Source organism: Calonectris borealis, chromosome 14 (assembly GCF_964195595.1).
Source record: "Calonectris borealis chromosome 14, bCalBor7.hap1.2, whole genome shotgun sequence".
Classification (NCBI taxonomy): Eukaryota; Metazoa; Chordata; class Aves; order Procellariiformes; family Procellariidae; genus Calonectris; species Calonectris borealis.
The window spans coordinates 5,762,823-5,781,388 of NC_134325.1; the positions used below are offsets into that span (position 1 = coordinate 5,762,823).

An 18,566-nucleotide genomic window follows, 5' to 3' on the forward strand; every position below is an offset into this window, starting at 1 on the left:
ATCAAGTACGGTTGCTTTTTTTCCTACCTGCCCTAAACTGAAGGGGAAAGTCTTGCGTCTCTCTTCCAAACTGTATGCTTTAGAAAAGTCATTACCCACTTGGGGTAACAACGTGACTTTGATACAAGAAGTGAGTCTGGGTTAGATCCTTATTCTCACTAAATCCTGAAGTATGAAGGTACTTTACAGATTTTCTCAATGAACTGGTGTTGGACGCTGACTGATTTTGACCGAGGGAAAGCAAGAGCAGATAGCTATGTGCGAGCCGTTGCAAAAAGGGTTGATGTCATCTGTAAATAGGGTTGGTGACAGGATTGACCTTGTTTATTCCCATAATCTGGGATTATTTAAATGCGTAATGTTAGGCACATGCCTTGACGAAAGATGTCTTTATTGGTTTTTATGATTTGGCATTATTTTAGTACAACACATTTTAAAGAGTGTTGAAAGTGTATGGCAGAGTGGGAAGCCAAGCAACCACAGCATGGTATATAGAACTGCAATTAAAATTCCAGCAAAATAAGTTTACACCCACATCCACACCTCATGCACTCCCCCCTCCCCCCGCCCCTGTCTTTCTATTCTTTGGCAAAGTGCAGCAGAGAGGACTGTTACTGTCAGTGGGCTTTAGCAATCATCTGAAAATATCCTTTCTGCTGAGACTACTTTGCAAACATTTAGTTGTGTCTGGCCATTTTCTACCTTGATTCTTTCTCATTTAAAGCTAGGCTCTTCAAGGTGCAGGTTGTAATCTGGGGTTGATATGTTTGTTCTTTAACCACAGGTAGCAAGAGTTGTGGCTGTTGCTTCTATCCAGCTACCATCTGTTAGCTTCTTTCTAGCTGAAGCAGATTTTTCATGTGCTTTGCAAATAGTGTATCTAATGCTGCCAGACTTTTTTCTTATGTGATCATTCAGTGCCCATCAGTAGCTATGATGAAAACAGAGGGCTATGTGAGGAAAAAGTGATGAATAAATAAATGTATGATATGTATGCCTACGAATTAGCCTTCTTCATTCATGATTTTGTTTCGTAATTAAGTGAAACTTAAGCGCTCTGGCAGGAAATGGAGAATGATTCATATGAACACCCGTGAATTCAAAATTGCTTGTATTGGACCTGAAGTCACTTAACCCGTTTATCTGTATGCTTTTCCATTCTCAACAGGTGCTTCATTTCACTATTTTATCTGATCCCACTCTTTTTTATTTCCTTTTCTGCGGAAGAAAAGCCAGCAAGACTTCTTAGTTGTTTTGTTGCCTTTTTGCACTGTATGACTTCATAAAGTTAAAAAAGCAGCCTGAAATTTGGGAGGTTACTGCTTAAGTAAGCATAGAAAAATAACTTTTTTTAACTGTCTCACAGTAAAAGTAGTCATCAGCAAAACATGAGATGGCCCTGGGATGACAGCAGCACTGTGACCAGGCTGTGAGGCAGACATTCTGGAAAATGCTTTTTGTCTGTATGTCACTGAGCAAATAGAAAGGTCCACTTTGCTGTAGTGCTGTGAAATCATGTTTTAGTGATACAAGAGAAGGATTTCCCAAACATAAAAATTAGCGCCTAGTGCCTTTGAAGTCAGAGAGTTGATCTTGTTGGTATCAAACAGGGCAGACAGGAGCCTATTTTTTGGGCTTATAGGTGCTGAAAATTACTGTGCAGTGCTGTATCTACACGTATTTTATATATATTCAGTTTACTGAAATGAGGTACCACAATTAAATCCTGTTTGTAAAATACTTGGATTAATTTTGATTTTGGAAGTAATTTTTGAAGCGCTTTTTTTTGGCAGTCACCTCAAATACTCCAAAGCTTAGTTTTCCATTGCTTGCCTTTTCCAGAGAGTCAAAGATTGTCTTCCTCTCATTGATATTTTTGTGTTTGCAAAACATCCATTACTGCAGTGATTAAAGCCAGTTGAGATGTTTGAGGATGTTCTTCAGTTGTACTGGAAACAGCCATGTCTTTTTTGCCTTCATTCGGTTTTCCCACTTTGCATCCGTAGCCTGATAAAGTTGCGACATTTTGCGCCTCTGATGTAACTTTTATCTCAGGCAGTTCAGTTCCATAGGCTTCCTTGACACAAGTCTGCATGGCACAGATACTGAGAAGTTGGATTATTTGTCTTTCTTCTTTTGCAGTGAAGTTCTTCCTTAAGGAACTTTCCAAACGCTGGACAATATAAACCACTGTGATATATATAGAGTTCTTTGAAACTTTACTGTTTGAAATCTCTCCTTCAAACAGAATATGCCCACAGCCCCTGGGCATGTGTGTGCTGTGTCTAAAACAAACCTAGAAGACAAGTTCATGAGAGTTTCTGAAATACAAGCAAAGCTTATCTTTAACCTTGTGTCACCGAAGAGGTATAGGCGGCTTTTCTAATTCATGCTATTTTCTTCTCTGCAGTGTTTAAATTAGATTATCTGTAATTAATGCTTGCTTTTACCATGGGACCCTTCCAGTAGCAGAGAGTTTGCTTCAGGTAATGCCATGAGGGGGCAGGCAGCCTCAGCACCTTTTTGGCAGGCCCAGTGCCCTGCAGCGCGGCAGGGAGCCTCCGTGCCCACTGTGGCTGATGCTCAGAGCTGCCCTGCGACTTTGGTGTTCGGGGCACATCCTGCCTGCATAGCACCTGCCCTCAGCCTCCTGTCCCCAGGCACCCCTCCCTTCTCCTCTCTCTCCCTGTAGGCTCTTTCCAGCTGCTGCCACAGCCACAGTGCTCAGGCAGACTCATCCTCTCCCTTTGCTCCCACCCTCCCTTCTCTGGGCCTCCGAGAAAGCTCCATGCCAACAGCAGGTTTGGGGTCTGTGTGCGTGTGTGTGTGAGCTCTGCAGTCAAGCCTAGAAGATGTCGCTGCATCTCAACTAACTGCATGGGTAGGCTCTTGGCTGTGACTGCTGTCCTGCCTCAAGCTGGTTTATGTTTGACACCTTCAGCTATCCTGCTGCATCTCAAGTCAAGCCGCATATGGCTGTGTTTGAGTGTGTGTGACTGTGTACATGTGCGTAGACTTAATGCGGGGGCTGCAGGTAAAACCTCTGCGGCCACTACTAACCTGTGTCTAGGAGCCGCATATCACTTTTTTCTCTGAAGCACGTATCACTCTTTCCAATGCAATGTTAAATGTTGACGATTCACCTACACTGAGTTGTTCTCCCCTAAGTCTTTTCTCCTTGTATTTACAAAATTGTTAGGTGTGTGGACTAGGCTTCTCAGCTCATCTGTGTCTTTAAGAGCCCTGCCTCTGCCAGGGCTCAGGAAGCCTGCGGTTTGGCTTAGGCAGAGAGGCAACAAGGAGAGCTGGAGCCCTGGGGGCTGTCTGTGCTCCCTGCCTCTCTGCCTGGTGGCTGCAGAGGGTTGGCAGCCAGGCTGAGCAAGGTTCAGCCTAGTCAGCAGCATGATACTTGGCCCTTCAATCTCCATTTCTTCTCTTATAAATACACTTAAACTGTAAGGGGACTATTAATTTCAAGTGGTAGTGGCTGAAACTACCCATTTGATTTTTTCAAAGAGGCTGTGCTTAGGAGTAAGTTAGAATAAATTGGCAGGGTTCATCTGCCTCTGAGATTTTGCAATTGTTATTTCAAGCCACATTTTAAAAAGCATAGGGCAGCAAACTTAAGGCATATTCTTGCAATCTGTCCATGGCGCATCGTAAGTCCAGTCACTTATTGCAGATTGAAGCCAGTGGGTCTCAGCACTGGAGCAAATTTAAGGGGATTTTGTGGAATTTCTGAAAACGTGGCGCACCCCAGGCAACATGTTGCATAAGGAGGTTGTGCAATCCCAAACTGCCTAAAGTCTGTCATAATTTGTATACCTTGCCTTTCTGTTCTACCTTCCTTTCGACAGCTGTGGGTAAGAATCTGTATTTACTTTTGGACAAATGAGAAAATAAGACTTGACGTGTTGAAAAAGGCAGTGCCTTTTTTTGCACAGTCTGTGCCATCTGAAATCAGTGACTGCAGGTAATGCCTTCCAGGCAGTGTAAACTCCGGTAGGTGCACTCTGTGCTCCAGATGGCCCTTGAGGGAGCATCAGACCTACCTCTTCGAGGTGAGCACGAGCGGATGCACTGTGTACATACTTAGAATATTTGGGCTAGCAGAAGTAAACTACGGGCAAGGGATGAAGGTCCAGAAGCCATTTATTGTCTTGCTGCTGTATGCTACTGATAATCAATGTTCATAGAGTCCCTGCTAGTACCAAGAGCACCTGCTTCTGAAGTACAGGTACTCCTGGGAGTTAAGTGGTTTGGCTGCTGCCATTTGCTACTTGGCTTGAGAGAGAAGAAATTAAAGCCACAGATGTGGTGAGAGATGTGCAAAATGTTTGCAGGTGAAGAGGAAATTATTCTAAATGCTTTAACTTTCGTATTCACCAAAAAATAACGAATGAACCCTTTTCAGAGTTTTTGTTTGAAAAAGAATCCTTTCAAAGTTTAAATGAAACTGCTTCAGAAAAAAAAAATCTTAAAAGGTTCTTTATTTGAAACTGTACTGTGAACATTCATCAACTAAATGTTTGGTTTAGATTTTGTATTAATACGGATTCAGTGGTGGTGAATCAGGCAAAACAGAAGTGGATAATTTCACTCAAACATCATAGACTAAATTCCAGGGAAGTAATTCCTCTTCTAGTTCAGTCACAAATGACCTTTTATTGCTTTCTGCTCAAAACACCTCTTTTAGGCCATCTACATACTATGCTTCATAGTGTAAGTGTTGTGATTCCCTAAGGTATCTCTTTCCCTATCATTTTCTGCCTAATGCCATTTTAATGGCCTTAAATACATTATAAAAATCTTATAATGTTAGGTGTTAGATTGTAGTCTGTTTGTGGCAGTATGTCCCAGGCAAAGTCTTTTGTGCCAATTTGCAAGGATCAAACAAATTGTTTTCAATTTCAGGGTCTTTATGCAGAGCACTTGTTGAGTTGGGCATTCTCCTGATTTCATTGGAATTATGAGGTGTAAGTCAGTGTGTTTGGCTCCTATCACTTAAGGCAGTCAACACCATTAATTGATAATCTTGGGAAGTTATTTATTCTGGTCTTTAGGACACAGTGGCAGTACTCACAGTGATGAAGTGAAATGCTTTACTTTTTGATTTTTTAAACCACTAGCTCCAGTTGCTATCTTTTTTAGAATTTAGAAATTACTGTGCTGAGCATTTACAAATTTCACAGAACATTTTGTTCTCTGATTTAAATCCTGCATACCAAGCGCCTGCCTGGGGCAAAGACAAAAAAAAAGTTAGCTTTGATACTCCAAAACTGGTTGAATAAATCCTGTGCAGCTGGCCTGCGTGAAATGTGCCCAGTGACAGTAAGCCACAGAGAGGATTCAGAGGGTTAGGAAGAGCTCTGTGCCTGTCAGATGCTGGGAGTGTTTTATTGCTTTTACTGTGAAGGGCAGTAACATACAGGTATCCATACTGCACAGCATTAAGTGTGCAAAGTGGTGAATGCCATGTGGTTCCCTCAGGCATGTATGTGGACAAAACTGATGCATAAGTGTGCAGTATTGCCGCCTTTGTATGTTTATACATGCTTTGATGTTTTCCAAATTTGGAACTGTGGTTAAAGCCTCATAGGGAATCTGTGAGTCTGCAGCAGCTGAGAATATGTTTCTAGCACTGGACGTTCCTGTGTGGTTGTGTGAATGTCTCTTCATTAGTGGGGAAATGGCGTTGTCTAGCCTGTACTGCAGTGTTTGTCAAGGGAAATTCTCAGAGACTTATTGAAATGAGCAAGCCAACACAGTACAATTTACACTTGTGTGTACTTGTGGATAAGATGCCAGTAACTGTTACGGATTGGAGACTATTTTTTCTGCCTGTGCTATTCTCACCACCAGCTCTGCTCCTTCAACTGTCTCTGCTTTGCTTCTTTTTGTAATATAACCCAGCTGAGACATGGTCCCAAGGGGAAAGTGACTTAAACGAATCTAAATTTGGGAAAGTCATGAATTAAAAGATGTACCGTTCAGGAAAATAAATTTTGGAATACAAAGTTATGAAGGCTGTGACCAGTTCACGTGAGCAGCTTATAGCAAGGTCATGTTTCCCTCCACTAATGCATCGACAGGAATTTGGAAAGCCTGCTTTTACTCATCTTGTGTGAGCAGAGTGGTTTTAGCAGTGCTCTGCGGTGCCGCCTTTGTGAATCCAGCTCCATTCTCAGGCTCCAGAGAGCTTCCAGGTTCTCTAGAAACAGGCACAAGAGTAACTGCACAGAGTGAGAGCAGATTTGCAGAACTGACCTTTGGAGCTCAGAATGGCAGGACTTAGGAAAGAAAAAACATAGACGCTTTAATTAATATAAGCATTTATCAGTAATACACTAAGAGGGACTTAAAAAAGATATTTGTATGCATTGGGTCATAAACCAAGTTCTAGCAAAATGAGATAAGAAGAAAATTTTCCTTGGGGCCAATTTGGCCAATAGCTGTTCCTGGCAGGGTTTTTTTTTGCGCTCTTTCCATGTCATTTTTTAGTAGCCATACATTGAAATAATGCACTGGGCTATTGGACCACTGGCCCGAGCAAGTGCATGGCAATTCTTATGATGCCTGTGCTGCAAGACTTCTCTTAAGGGACCTTGACGGGGTTTGATTTGATTTGTTCCAGAATGGGATCGCCCTTGTTCCTGTTGATGCTGTCCATGATCTGGACTCCAGGACTCAAGCGGGACTGAGGGACACATCTTGTCGGGCAACGGTAAGATTGTGTTACCTATGTAGAGGAGGATGTTGAAGTCTGGTATGTGTAGCTTGTGACTTTCAGCTGTTTGGTCTGGAGCAAGGGACAGGAAGGTTTCGTTTCTTTTTTTAAAGGAAGATCAGTGCAGAGCAAGGAGAGGAGGTGAAAAATGCTTAGGAAAAACAAAAAAAGAAAAGAAGCAGCATTGAGAGTGGGCCAAATCTTTTACTGGTGTATATAAGCATTACTCATATAACTTCAAGAGAGTACTTGCTTTAACTGAGCATGTACCAGCTGAGGACTTGGCCCGTAACGTCCTTTATAAAGCTCTGATTCCTCCCCAAATAGTTTTTCCCTCCCTCTTCAAAGAGGCACCTGTTGTTGGTGGAGTTGGTGATGATACTGGATTAGTGCACATGCGGTCAGCCTGCTTGGCCTCGGCCCTTTGGACCCAAAATGAACTCCAGCTGCTGTTGCCCAGAGCAGGTGCTTCATCCAGCCCTGGCAGCTGTTTGAATGTACACTGTCATGGCCAAGAGGAGGGGGTAGGTCCCCTGAAGTACCCAGAGGAAGAGCTGATCAGCAGGAGGGAAGGAAAAGGGAGTATGTCACAGAGACCTGATTTTTATAGCCAGCATTTAGCAGACAAAAGTTGTTTTAGCATTTCCTTGAGGAAATGGGAAATAGCGGCTGTCACTCTGCATGCACTGAGCCTGCAAGCACCATGTGGATGATGGTTCCCAAAATGAGGGGGGACCACTGAAGACCAGCAGGGCCATGGCAAATGATTGATCTCTGAACTGCCAAACCTCTATTGTCAGTTGAAGATATGATACAGGTATATCGTGTGAGAAATTTTGAGGGCTCGTAGTGTTTCACAGTTGTTCAGTGTTTGGAGTCATTGGTTTAAAGCTCCAGTGAGCGGCCCGGCAAAGGTGAGATTAGGCGCAGAACAGCGTACAGGCTAGTAGTCTGCTACATATGCTAGCTTGGGCTTCACACTCACACTGCCAAAGCCAGCAGCAAGGGAAGAAAACAAAAGGAGAGATAATCTGGGGTTATGAAGCAGCCACAGGGGACAGTGTCGGGGAAATGGAGGGTGAGGAGACAATGTGGGGGCATGTAAAGGTGTGGATGGTTGGGAGGTAGCAGCCAGAGTCTGAGGCGGGCACAGATAGCCCATGTCAGAGGTAAAGCAGCAGCAACCCAGAGCTGGAGTGAAGGAGACAGGACAAGGATGCAGGTTTGTTGGCGTAAGGGAATCACGGCCTTCAAAGGGAAGAAGGCAGCTTAGAGTAAGGGCAACCCAGACATGCAGCAGGAGGTACTCTGGGAGTGTCTTGCAGAGGAGGGAGTCTTACAGTGTAAGCTGTTCAAAGTCGTTCCCATTGGCCTCACAACCAGCCCCTTCTAAGTCCCTTCCAGCCTGCCTTCAACTTATTCCCCTTGGACTGTTCTCACTGACCCGGGAGAGGTCTCTGTGCAGTCCTGTGCTCTCTGATTATTCGCATGCTGCCAGCAGCGGCCCTCCTGGCCTCCCGTCCTATGAGTGTGCACTGGTCCCTCTTTTGGCTGTGCCTGCATATGTCATTGTCAGCATTAACACCAAATTTAACGTGACTCCTTAGGTTCCTCTTCTCTTACCTACATTCACTAAAGTTACCAGAGTCCTTCCAGTTTCTCTGATAACCTGCATGTCCACTTTGTATTCCTACCCTGTGCATGGTTTCGGTCGTGTCCCATCAGCCAGGCTTTTAATTCTGTGTATCTTTGCTGATTGCTCAACCAAGTTCCCACTGAACCTTCATAAGGAGGGGTAAATGCTAAGCAAGGACATTTCCCTGTGTAACTATAAAAGGATTATTCAGGCCATATTTCATTACAGCATGGCCTAAGAGCAGGAGAAAAATATGAATATTGGAGGCCTCTCTTTGTCAGGAAATGGCATTTCCGCAGGTGCTCGGTTGCAGATGCTCTGCATGTTTCTAAGGCTTGGCACATGGCATTGCTAAATCCTGATTCAGGATGCAGGAATGTCTCATGGCCCCTGCCATGTAAACTGGTGTCTGGCCATGTTTGGAAATCAGCCGTCAATGATGACAGTAGACGAGTATGGGTGAAATGAGCAGCTTGGCTTCAGCACTAAGCAAGATTTGTTAAACACTGTAAATACAGATGTCCAATTCATATTTTGAATAATGAATATTATGACCTTTTCTGTAGCAAGTGGTAAGAAGCTGGATCGTCTTTCTTCATCTCCTCGCTGCCTTGATTTGAAAGTATTTAAGATGACAAAGTATTTAATCCCTCTACAGGATTAGGTAAGATTGGTAACCATAATTCTTGTTCAGAATTACATAGAAATACTCTAGACAGCCAAATATATTGATTTAAGATCATCTATGTGGTGGCAGGGAAATGGGTTCCATTTTGCTTTATCCTCTTCTTGGATTGGTCAGGTTATCCAGCTGACTTCAGTTGTTTGTTCTTTTAGATGAAAAACTACTCCCGGTACAGGCCTGTACAATTTCTGTCCCAGTGTAGCTCTTCCATCAAGTATTCCTCCTATTTGTATTGCTTCTACATGAAAATTAAGGAAGTAGAGAAGCAGCATCAGAAACTCTACGTGAGTGACATTTTCAAGGCTGTTAAGGAAATAGATGCATTAGAAATAGGGTTTTTCTGTGCTCATTCTGTGCTCGCATCCCTTGGACATGTCACTGTTACACATGGAAAGAAACATCACACATGACTATTAAAAGTGCGTGATGTACATCTGTGTGAGGGGAAGACATCCTCTGATGTGCTCCTGGTTACTGTCCCTGTGTTTTTGCCACTTTCAGTAAATTACAGTTCACTCTGCTGTGGGTTTATCAGCAATAGTTCCCCACTGTCTCCTTATCTGCCCAGTAGCGCGGCTGGGTGATGCACACACCCATTGCTGCTTTGCTGGCGATGAAGTGGCAGGTGTTGCCCTGCCTTCTTCCTCTGTACTTCTCTTCCTCAGCTTCCTTGCACTGTGGTATGACTCAAGAAAAATGGAAGTGCCACTTTTTTTCCTTTTGGGTAGTAATTTTTTTTTTAAAAAGCAACCCAAATGCCATTCTCAGAGTGGTCTGAGATCTGTATTTAAGTGTGGCAGCACATTTAATTTTGTTTTCCAGAGATTTTTAACCACCTACATGCGGATAAGAATTTTTTGAAGCGCCTGTCTCTTGCTGATTTAAATGTAATTAGGTACCAAGGAGCTTTGCAGATTTAAGCCATTCTCCAAAGGTGTATGGCAATGTCCAATGTGCTGACTGGTGAGCAACAACAAGAGTGAAGCACTTTGGGTGTAGTAAGTCATGATTTACTAATTGCTGGGTTAAGACTGGGGAAATAAAGAGCTTTTTAGCAGGCCTCTATGTTTTGGGGATCTGGAGAACAGAGAGTTTTACTTTGTATGAGGCCCATGTTATGTTCTGCAGGAATTCCCAATTCAGGGTAAAAAATATTAAAGTGCCCTTTTACCATACAGCCGACAATTAGCTTTCTGCCAGTAGGAAAAACAATTACTAAGTGGTGAGTGAAAGTAGCGTCAGAAACGGACCTTGACAAAGTGGTAACATACAGTTAGACCGAGTGACATTCTTCACACCTGCTGTGGTGCATAACAGTAGCTGGCTGACTTAACCCGTGGCACTACAAGCAGAGCATTGTGCTGTGACACAGCCTGGACAGCGATTGAATTACACACCGATTAGGTCTTCGGCTTCTCTCTGTCAGTGTGGACAATGAAGAATCAGAGGAGTGGACATGAGAGCTTTAGCAGGCCTTGTGCTCTCGAACGGAGGAGGATTAGTTTGTAAATGGTAAATTGTGTTGGGGGCCAAGAGTCGTAAAACTGAGCTCTTGCCCTTCTGCTGCCTCAAAGGCACAGGCTTTGCAGAAAACCCCTTCTCCCCCCTACTTCTACTGACTGCTGTGATCAGGGGAGGGGTGGACATGTGCAATCTGCTCCTCCTTTTCTCTGCCAGAGAAGGAAGATGACACTGGTACATTTGTACAAATTTTGCCCCTCACTGTCTCTTACTATCTTTTCTTAGAAAGGGCATGGGATTAAATTAATCCGTCTTCTGCCATTCCCACAGGGATGCGGATTTGCCTTTCACTAGGTGCTGCTGGCTGGTTCATTGCCTGGTAGAGGGTGTGTCTCTTAAGACCTGATTTAACCTGAAGCATACACTTTCTCAGGAGGTCTGCAGCAGGGCTGAAGAATTGCAAATGTTGCATCCTTTCCCTCCTGTCATCTGCTTCCACACAACTGCCGTGCCTGTGCTGTGCTCTCAGCTCACTCACCCTGCAATGCTCCTTGTGATGGAGGTTTGTGCGGAGCTAGTACAGAGCGGACTTTGCTTTTGGTGGCAGTATTCCTTGTTGCTGTGTTGTTCACGGAGAAGATGCGTTTATCCTTGCCTTTATTTCACTGGGACCAGCGGCTTTACACACAACCAAAGTGGCAAATCTTCTCAAATCAAAGTGGAACCAAAAGTGGCAAATCTTCTATATCCTCTTTCAATTTTCAATTGAAGGTCTACATCACATGAACTTCTTGGGTTTTCTGGAGAGGTAAAGTTTTTTTTTTTTGAAAAAAACCCACGAACCCAAGTTGGAGAAACAACTGCGTCGTGTGGCTGATACAGCACATGGGAGTACGAAGTATTCCCGTTCCATCTGGTCTTGCACATCCACTCCCTGTACATATTAGATGTGGTAGCTGTTAGGCATTAGCGTAGACCTGGAGATGGGCAGGACTAGTTTGCCATGCAAACGTTTATCTGATGGCCCCATCCTATTTTCTAGAAACAAAGATTTCATTGTGATAAAGTGGACATCTTAAAGCATGGTAGGAGATAGGGGGATGTAACTGCACTTAACCTGAGCTTGGATTAGGCATATCTTGTATCTTGGAGTTTGCCAGTAAATAACAAAGTATATGATCGATGGAAATATGACTTTCTTAATCTGTAACTACAAAAAAGAAAAGGACAGTCTTGAAAATCCAGCAATCTTTCAAATCATCTTAAGGCATATGGAACCTGAATCATCACAGTGAAATTCAACAGGGCTGTTCCTATTAGTGATCTAAGAATATAGATGTGGTTGAATACATGGAAAACTCTATCTTGTTCCAGTTATCTTTATCACTGTAATAAATGATACTAATTCCCTCTCCCTACAGACCTTATCTCATCTGTTTATAGTGTTGGCATTTATTTTGTTTTGAGCTGGAAAGCAGTGCACGCCTAGATACGGTAAGATTGTAAGAGGCTTTATGAGTATAGCATTTAAAAAGAATTGCTTGTGCTCTGGTTACTAGTTTGAACTGAGAAAAGATACTTACATTTCATACTCCTGAAAGCAGTAGCAGATTTGCTATAATACACCAGTTCAGAGTAATTTGCTCATAAACTATCAGTTCCAGAAAACTCCCAAATCTCTTGCACCTATTTTCTCTAGTAGGTGGCAAAACCGTAGTACCTCCCAAAAGCTGCTCTCAAGTCTGTAGGGTATGAAGGCTTTGCTTTGGTTCGTTTTTTTAAAAGCTCGGTAAAAAATTATGAATGAGAGAAATTCAGTTGTTGCTCAACATAGTCGCTACTGATAACTGATAGTTCGTTTTCAAAATTGGAAAATAAGAGCTATTCTAAGTAGCCACTGTTGGTTTTAACACTCTGGAATATTTCAAAGGTAAGTTTTAAAGGAAAAAAATTCATTCACTAGTGCTGATACAGGAATGACAGAGGTTAATACCACTGACATCACGTTGGAACTGTATAGCATTTTGTTAATGGTTATTAATGCCCTGCTGCTGGGAGACAGACAGTGCCAGCTGCCAGTTAGTGTCTCTCTGCGGGTGTGCCTAGGCCTCTGCTCGGAAGGGAGAGGGGCATGAGCAAGGCTCGAGTCTGCTCCCCACCTAGTCATCCCTCCACTGAAACAGGAGGAGAGGAGATACGGAGAGAAGGTAGTTACAGCGCCTTGCTCCTGTCTCTGCTGACTTCAGAACAGGTCTCGGAGAGTGAAGCAGGAGCAGCAAACATCTACAGAGTGACGTCCAGAAGGCACTGAGGACTTGGGTTCAATTCAGATCTTCAGGACTAAACTCAAGATACACATCCTTTGGAAGAAAACAGCAAGAAATTCAGACAAACATGCATGGAAATGATACCAGCAGGCCTGGTGAAGAAGCCTAGGTTCATGTAAGAGAGCCTTAGAGCTTTGGACATCAGTGGAAAGAGGTCAGAAATCGTATAGAGTGAAGGAAAAAAGCCCTTGAGAGGAAGGGGAAGGAACTTTGTAATGGCAGAATGATGATGGATATAGAGCAATTAATTAGCTTTGACTACATCATATTCGTTGTACATCCCGATTTGTAGGTTTAGCTGCCTCACTTGGGGCTAGCTATTACTTTGTGTAATACCTTCGAATTTCATCCACCATAAGGGAATGAAACAGATACAGAAAGGTGCAATACGTCAGTGTAGCATATCAAATTGAGAACGGCATTTTTAGCAGTCTGTTCTGAACACAGGTTTAAGCCAGCATTAGATTATTCCTTAAGTGTATTGTTGTTATGACAAATCTGAAAGGAGCTAAAAGCATTTCAGTAGATGAAAAAAGGAAACTTTTATTTCCTTTCCCACAGTCTGGACCCAAAATGGGATTGCCAGCCAGGTTCACACAGCCTGGCCTTGTGCCACACAAGCACCCTCTGGTGAATGTGAGTGGAACACGTAGAGATCAGTTGTGAGTCCTGCGGGAGGAACTGCTTCACCAGGCCTCTCCAAATCATTCAGCTTCTAGATCTCTTTAAATGCTGGTGTAATGTAACCTGAATAATAACACTGAGATTGTTTAGCAGAGAAATGCCTGATGGCCCAACGACGTTGTGATGATAACTGCCATCTGATGTGCCACACAGACTATTGTATTCTCTTCCATGCTAAGAAAAAAATAGTATATCACTACTTATGAGTGTTTTCTAAAAGGGAAGATGAGTGTTCAATTGCATGAACCTCAGGTTTGGGGACACAATTTCATTTTAAAACCCATTAATTTTGCACACCCATTAATTACTAGAAATAAATGGAAACATCCATGTAATATTGTACATGTACTCTCCAATTATATGGCCTAATACTCGAACACAATGTTTTGTACGGACATTTCATTTTCTCTGGCGGCTTTTACAGGTAGAGTTTCCCATACAGATAGTTTTCAGTCAGTTGCGTAATCGTCAGTGCAACATCCTGAGCTGAACTAGCAGGAGCAGCAGATCAAGGGGAGCGGTTAATCCCCTCCCCACAGCATCGTGAGGAAGAGCATCTGAAGCATTGTGTCCAGTTTTGGTCTCCCCTGTGCAAGAAAGACATTGTCTTGTCATTGCCTCCAAGGCGAGGGGCTGGAGCACGTGCTACACCAGGAGGGAGGTGGGCTTGTTCAGCCTGAAGAAGAGAAGGTGAAAGGGAGTCCCTGTCTATCACTGTCCACAACTACCTGCTGGGAGGGAGCACAGAAGATAGAGTCAGACTTGTCTTGGACAGGATGAGAGGCAAGAGGCCCAAGTTGGAGCAAGAGAAATTCTAACTAAATGCTAGAAAAAATACTCCCAAAGAGCATGCTAGGCTTTGGAGCAGGGGCCCAGAGAGCAGGTGGCATCTCTGTCCTTGGAAATGCTCAGAATTTGACTGTGTAAGTCCTGAGCAACTTGGTCTAGCATGGCGCTACTCTAATCATTAGACTAGAGACCACTGGAGGTCCATGCCAACCGCTACGTGTCTGTGATTCTGTGGTAATACTTTGAAATGAAAAAGATAAATGGAACTATTCGCAGAGGGTATTTTTTCTTGTGTAATTCACAGTGCCTTGAATTCCATGTAAATGGAGAACTTTCTCATGGAGCTTGCTTTGCAAGCAGTTTATCTGGCATAGAGTAGATTTGATATGAAACAACAATTGCAAAGCCAATAATGCATGTAGTTAACAGTCCTTTCAATTTTTTTAAGCCTATCTCAGCTACAAGCATCTTCCATAGTAACTTTTCAGTGCCATCATAACTGCAGTTAAGTTGTCCGGTTTTAAGGATTTTCTTTAATGGTAGCTAATTAAAATAGTTCATGTTGTTTTTTCCAGTTGCTCAGACTTCTCCTGTAATTATTACAGTAATTTTCAAAGAAAAAGTTGTGTAACTCCAAACATGACTCTTTTGAAGAACTTCAGAATGAAAATAACATTGGAATTCTGTATTTCTTCAAGAGAATAGACTTGTACTTGTTAAGTCTAATCTTTGATTACTTTTTACTCTGTTGGTAAATAATATTTAGAAGATTTCAATTGCAGCGACTCAAACCTGTCTTTTCATTTACATTTCAAATCTCTGCAAATCAAACAAAAGCAAAATGAATCTAGGGAAGCCTCCACTCATCCCAGCATAACCAGCGTCGTGCACTTTAGTGCAGGGTAGCCCCCACACCCATTATATTTCGAGGTTTTGCCTCTTGACATTTTTCTTTTGGAGCTGGGGGAAGAGGAGAATTTGGCTTTTACAATAGAATATTTTGGGATAGTCATCAAACTTGTATTTTGCACATTTACCTTTTCTTAGTCATGCAGATAAATGTTGTATTACAGATAGTACTGGCACAAAAAAGTAGCAAGGTCAAAGGACACTAGTAGCAAGACTGGAGGATCATTCCCCCTGAGCTTATTGCTTCAAACAAAGAGGAGCAACTTTATGTTGATTTGTATTTTCTGTGCTAATGTGCAAAGTCCTAAGCAGACTAAAAAAAAAATTCACATCCAACAAGCTATCTTGTTGGCTTTTCCATTTTCTATGGTCATTGAGCAAAGACAACGGAAATAGTCAGTTAGGTTAGCTTAGCTTAGCTTAGCTTAGCTTAGCTTATTTTAGTTTAGTTTAGTTTAGTTTAGCCTAGCCTAGCCTAGCCTAGCCTAGCCTAGCCTAGCCTAGCCTAGCCTAGCCCCACCCTGCCCCATAGTAGGGGATGTTCCTTAGAATTAACCCAGCTACAGGTGACTCCTTTTATTCTCCTCTCCCAAATGTCTCACAGATTAGGTCCACCTGAACCTTCCCCACCTGGAAATCAATCTGAGGCAGTCCCCAGACTTGGTGTTTCATATCTCAATCACTTCTAAGTCTGGAACTATGACTGTAAAGGAGAATGGACGGATCAGGGAACAGCAATTTGGTTGAGTGCTCTTTGCAAAGAGGTGAGATGGGGCTGCTCCGTGAGTTGTGTTTTGTGCAGTACGAGAGCGATGCACCTGAGCACAGCCCCGGCCTCCCTGGCCGAGCTGGCTGCAGGTGTGGGCACTTGGGCAGGATTGCTGTGCCCCAGGTGGAAGGCAGTGGGGGGGAAAGGAGGGGTACAGCAGCCTTCTGGGAAGAGCAGTAGGGGAGACAGGCTTCTGGAAGGTGCACTAGCTGAAGCGAACTCCAGTGATGCGGAGTTTTCCATGGCGCAGCAATGAGCATCTGAAAGGTACTTTAATCTTAAAATGATAATCAATGAGTATAAGGTCATTTCTGAAGGATAAAATGGCAGTATGGCTGGGGTGGGGGTTATTTTTTGGCATTACGGGTTTGGGGGGTTTTTTGAGTGTACGGAAGTACGGTAACAGATTCTGATGCCTTTTATTATGCTTATAATGAATGTAACTGACCCTTGAAGCTTCATTTATTGTTCTGGAGTTTTAGCTGGTGAAAGGGAAGTTAAAAGTAATTTCCAGAATCTGTTCTATAACAGATGAAGGTCTTACAGAAGAGCAGTCAGGTATGTTCCAATGCACTGAGACTTTGGTTTTTCTCCTGGGTTTTGCATTATGAGTCTGTTCAAGGTAATTCACTTCTTTCAGGTTTTGACTATGTTGGCATTTCCCTCTGTTGCCAGAGTGGTATCTGTGTGGAGGTTAATCATCCTTTATTTGTGTAAAGATGAACTGCTTGTCTGGAAACCTGGGTGGAATGGTTGAAGTCATGTGCCACAGGCTGGTTATCAGCATATGTAACTGCTATGTACAGAAGTGTACATCAAGCTACTTCTGGCTGGGTCTCTTGGTTTTTTTGAGCTGAATTCTGAGTCTCTTTATTGACCCTAGTGTATGTGTATGGGAGGGGGAGCAGGGTCTGCCTTCATTGGAAGAGGGTAGGACTTTTGAGTTGGTCAAGACAGCAAGAACTAGTGAAGATTTCTTCACGATGTGATACGTCACTCGTATGCTCACTGTAGAGATGAGTAACTCCCTAATTTGAAATCATGCATGTCAAGGTAACCTCTTCACTAGCTCTGTGAGAGCAGCAGCATAAAGCTCACTTAATTATCAAACAGACTTCTAGGAGTAAAGTCATTATACCCTTCCCCTAGAAACAGGTAGTATCCTAAATGGCTTCACTTAAACAACTCCAGGAGTTTTAGTATGAGAAATGCTGAGGAAAACTTGTTTTCCTGCTTTTCTTCCCCTCTTCTTGCAAAACTGTGAAGGACTTGCACTCCTCTCACTTCATGGGAGGTGTGTTAATTCAGCGTAGGCTTTTATATGAGAACAGGTTTGCAGAGTTGTGTTGCCAAATTGATAATATCAGAGGAAGGTGTAACAGCATAAGGAAAAAATAAAGCTGAATACCTCTTAACTAAAGGTGCAGACTGCAGGTGTGAACAAGCTGCAAAGCTATTCACATGGTGAAGGAAATGAGGGGAACTTATTTCATTGAGAGCTGAAGATGTTAAAGAAACACCTTGTGTAGAAAGGATCCAGCCAAACACTGGGGATGGGGCTTGGCTGTGGGGAAGCAGGTGATGCTCCAAAGCTTGTTTTCTGTAAAGGGGTTCAGTATAGGGCTTATAAACATGAAAACTTCAGTCACATGCCTCTAAAGAACATCTCTTCAACTTGTACGCATTATAAATAAAGCGGATTAAAAGGGGAAGAGTTTACTTTCTTCAAGTAAAGAAATACCTGGAAACAGTCGAGTGAATCAGACTTGTCTTACGAAAAGAATGGTGTAATAAGTCAAACTTGTAGGCTAGCATAAGCATCTGTCTCTGCATCTGTACATATGCCATCATCAAATTGCAGAACAGAATTGATAAGGACAGTGCGAGATTTTGGTTAGTAAGGCTTAAGGAGGAGGGCAGCTCCTTGTCTTCAGAGATTGCTTTCTTTTTAAAAATAGAGGGCTTAGTTTCCACTGCCACAACCCTGTGGCGATTGGCAGCGCTTCAGCCTGATCTATGAACTTAAAACACATTTGGTCTGTATGATGGTGCTTACTGCCAGGTCCTGCGACTCCACCTGAATAACTATAACATGCTCATAAATCAGGGGAGAGCATTCCTCTGTGACACCATCCCAAATGCCCTACTGAGCTGAAGCCTGTGTTAGCCATCAACGCCTCTTACATAAACATGTCATACTTTAAAGTAGGGTCTTACAAAAAGCACAAACAATATACTGGCATAGAGGGGCCACACAAAGTCAAGAGCTGTTAAGTGGGGGGAAGAGGAGGAGGAAAATCTCTTGATGATAAATATATCTCTACCAGGTACATGTGGAAAGAAAATAGCTAAGCCTAGGTTACATTCCTTTCAAAGTGGAATAGTCAAATGTGGAAATGGTTGTCTTATTCCTTGTAAAACTTTGAAGTTAGGAGTCACCAGCAAAATAATGGTGCAGGAAACTTTTCACTTCAGCCTGGTCAGTGACTACCCCACACCTCGTGCATCGCTGTTTCTTGCTTAATAAGACCTGCATGCTGGATCTTTGTGCAAGATTAATTGTTCTTCTAATCTTAAAA

At 42.9% G+C, this 18,566-nt stretch overlaps 1 long non-coding RNA gene across 1 annotated transcript; it reads left to right on the forward strand.

Moving 5' to 3' along the window:
• Nucleotides 1-6,359: 6,359 nt before the first annotated feature.
• LOC142088113 (uncharacterized) lies at nucleotides 6,360-11,892 on the forward strand. The gene is made up of 3 exons (XR_012675730.1): nucleotides 6,360-6,724; nucleotides 8,930-9,027; nucleotides 10,840-11,892. It is a non-coding gene; the product is annotated as an uncharacterized LOC142088113 (long non-coding RNA).
• The last annotated feature ends 6,674 nt before the right edge of the window (nucleotides 11,893-18,566 follow it).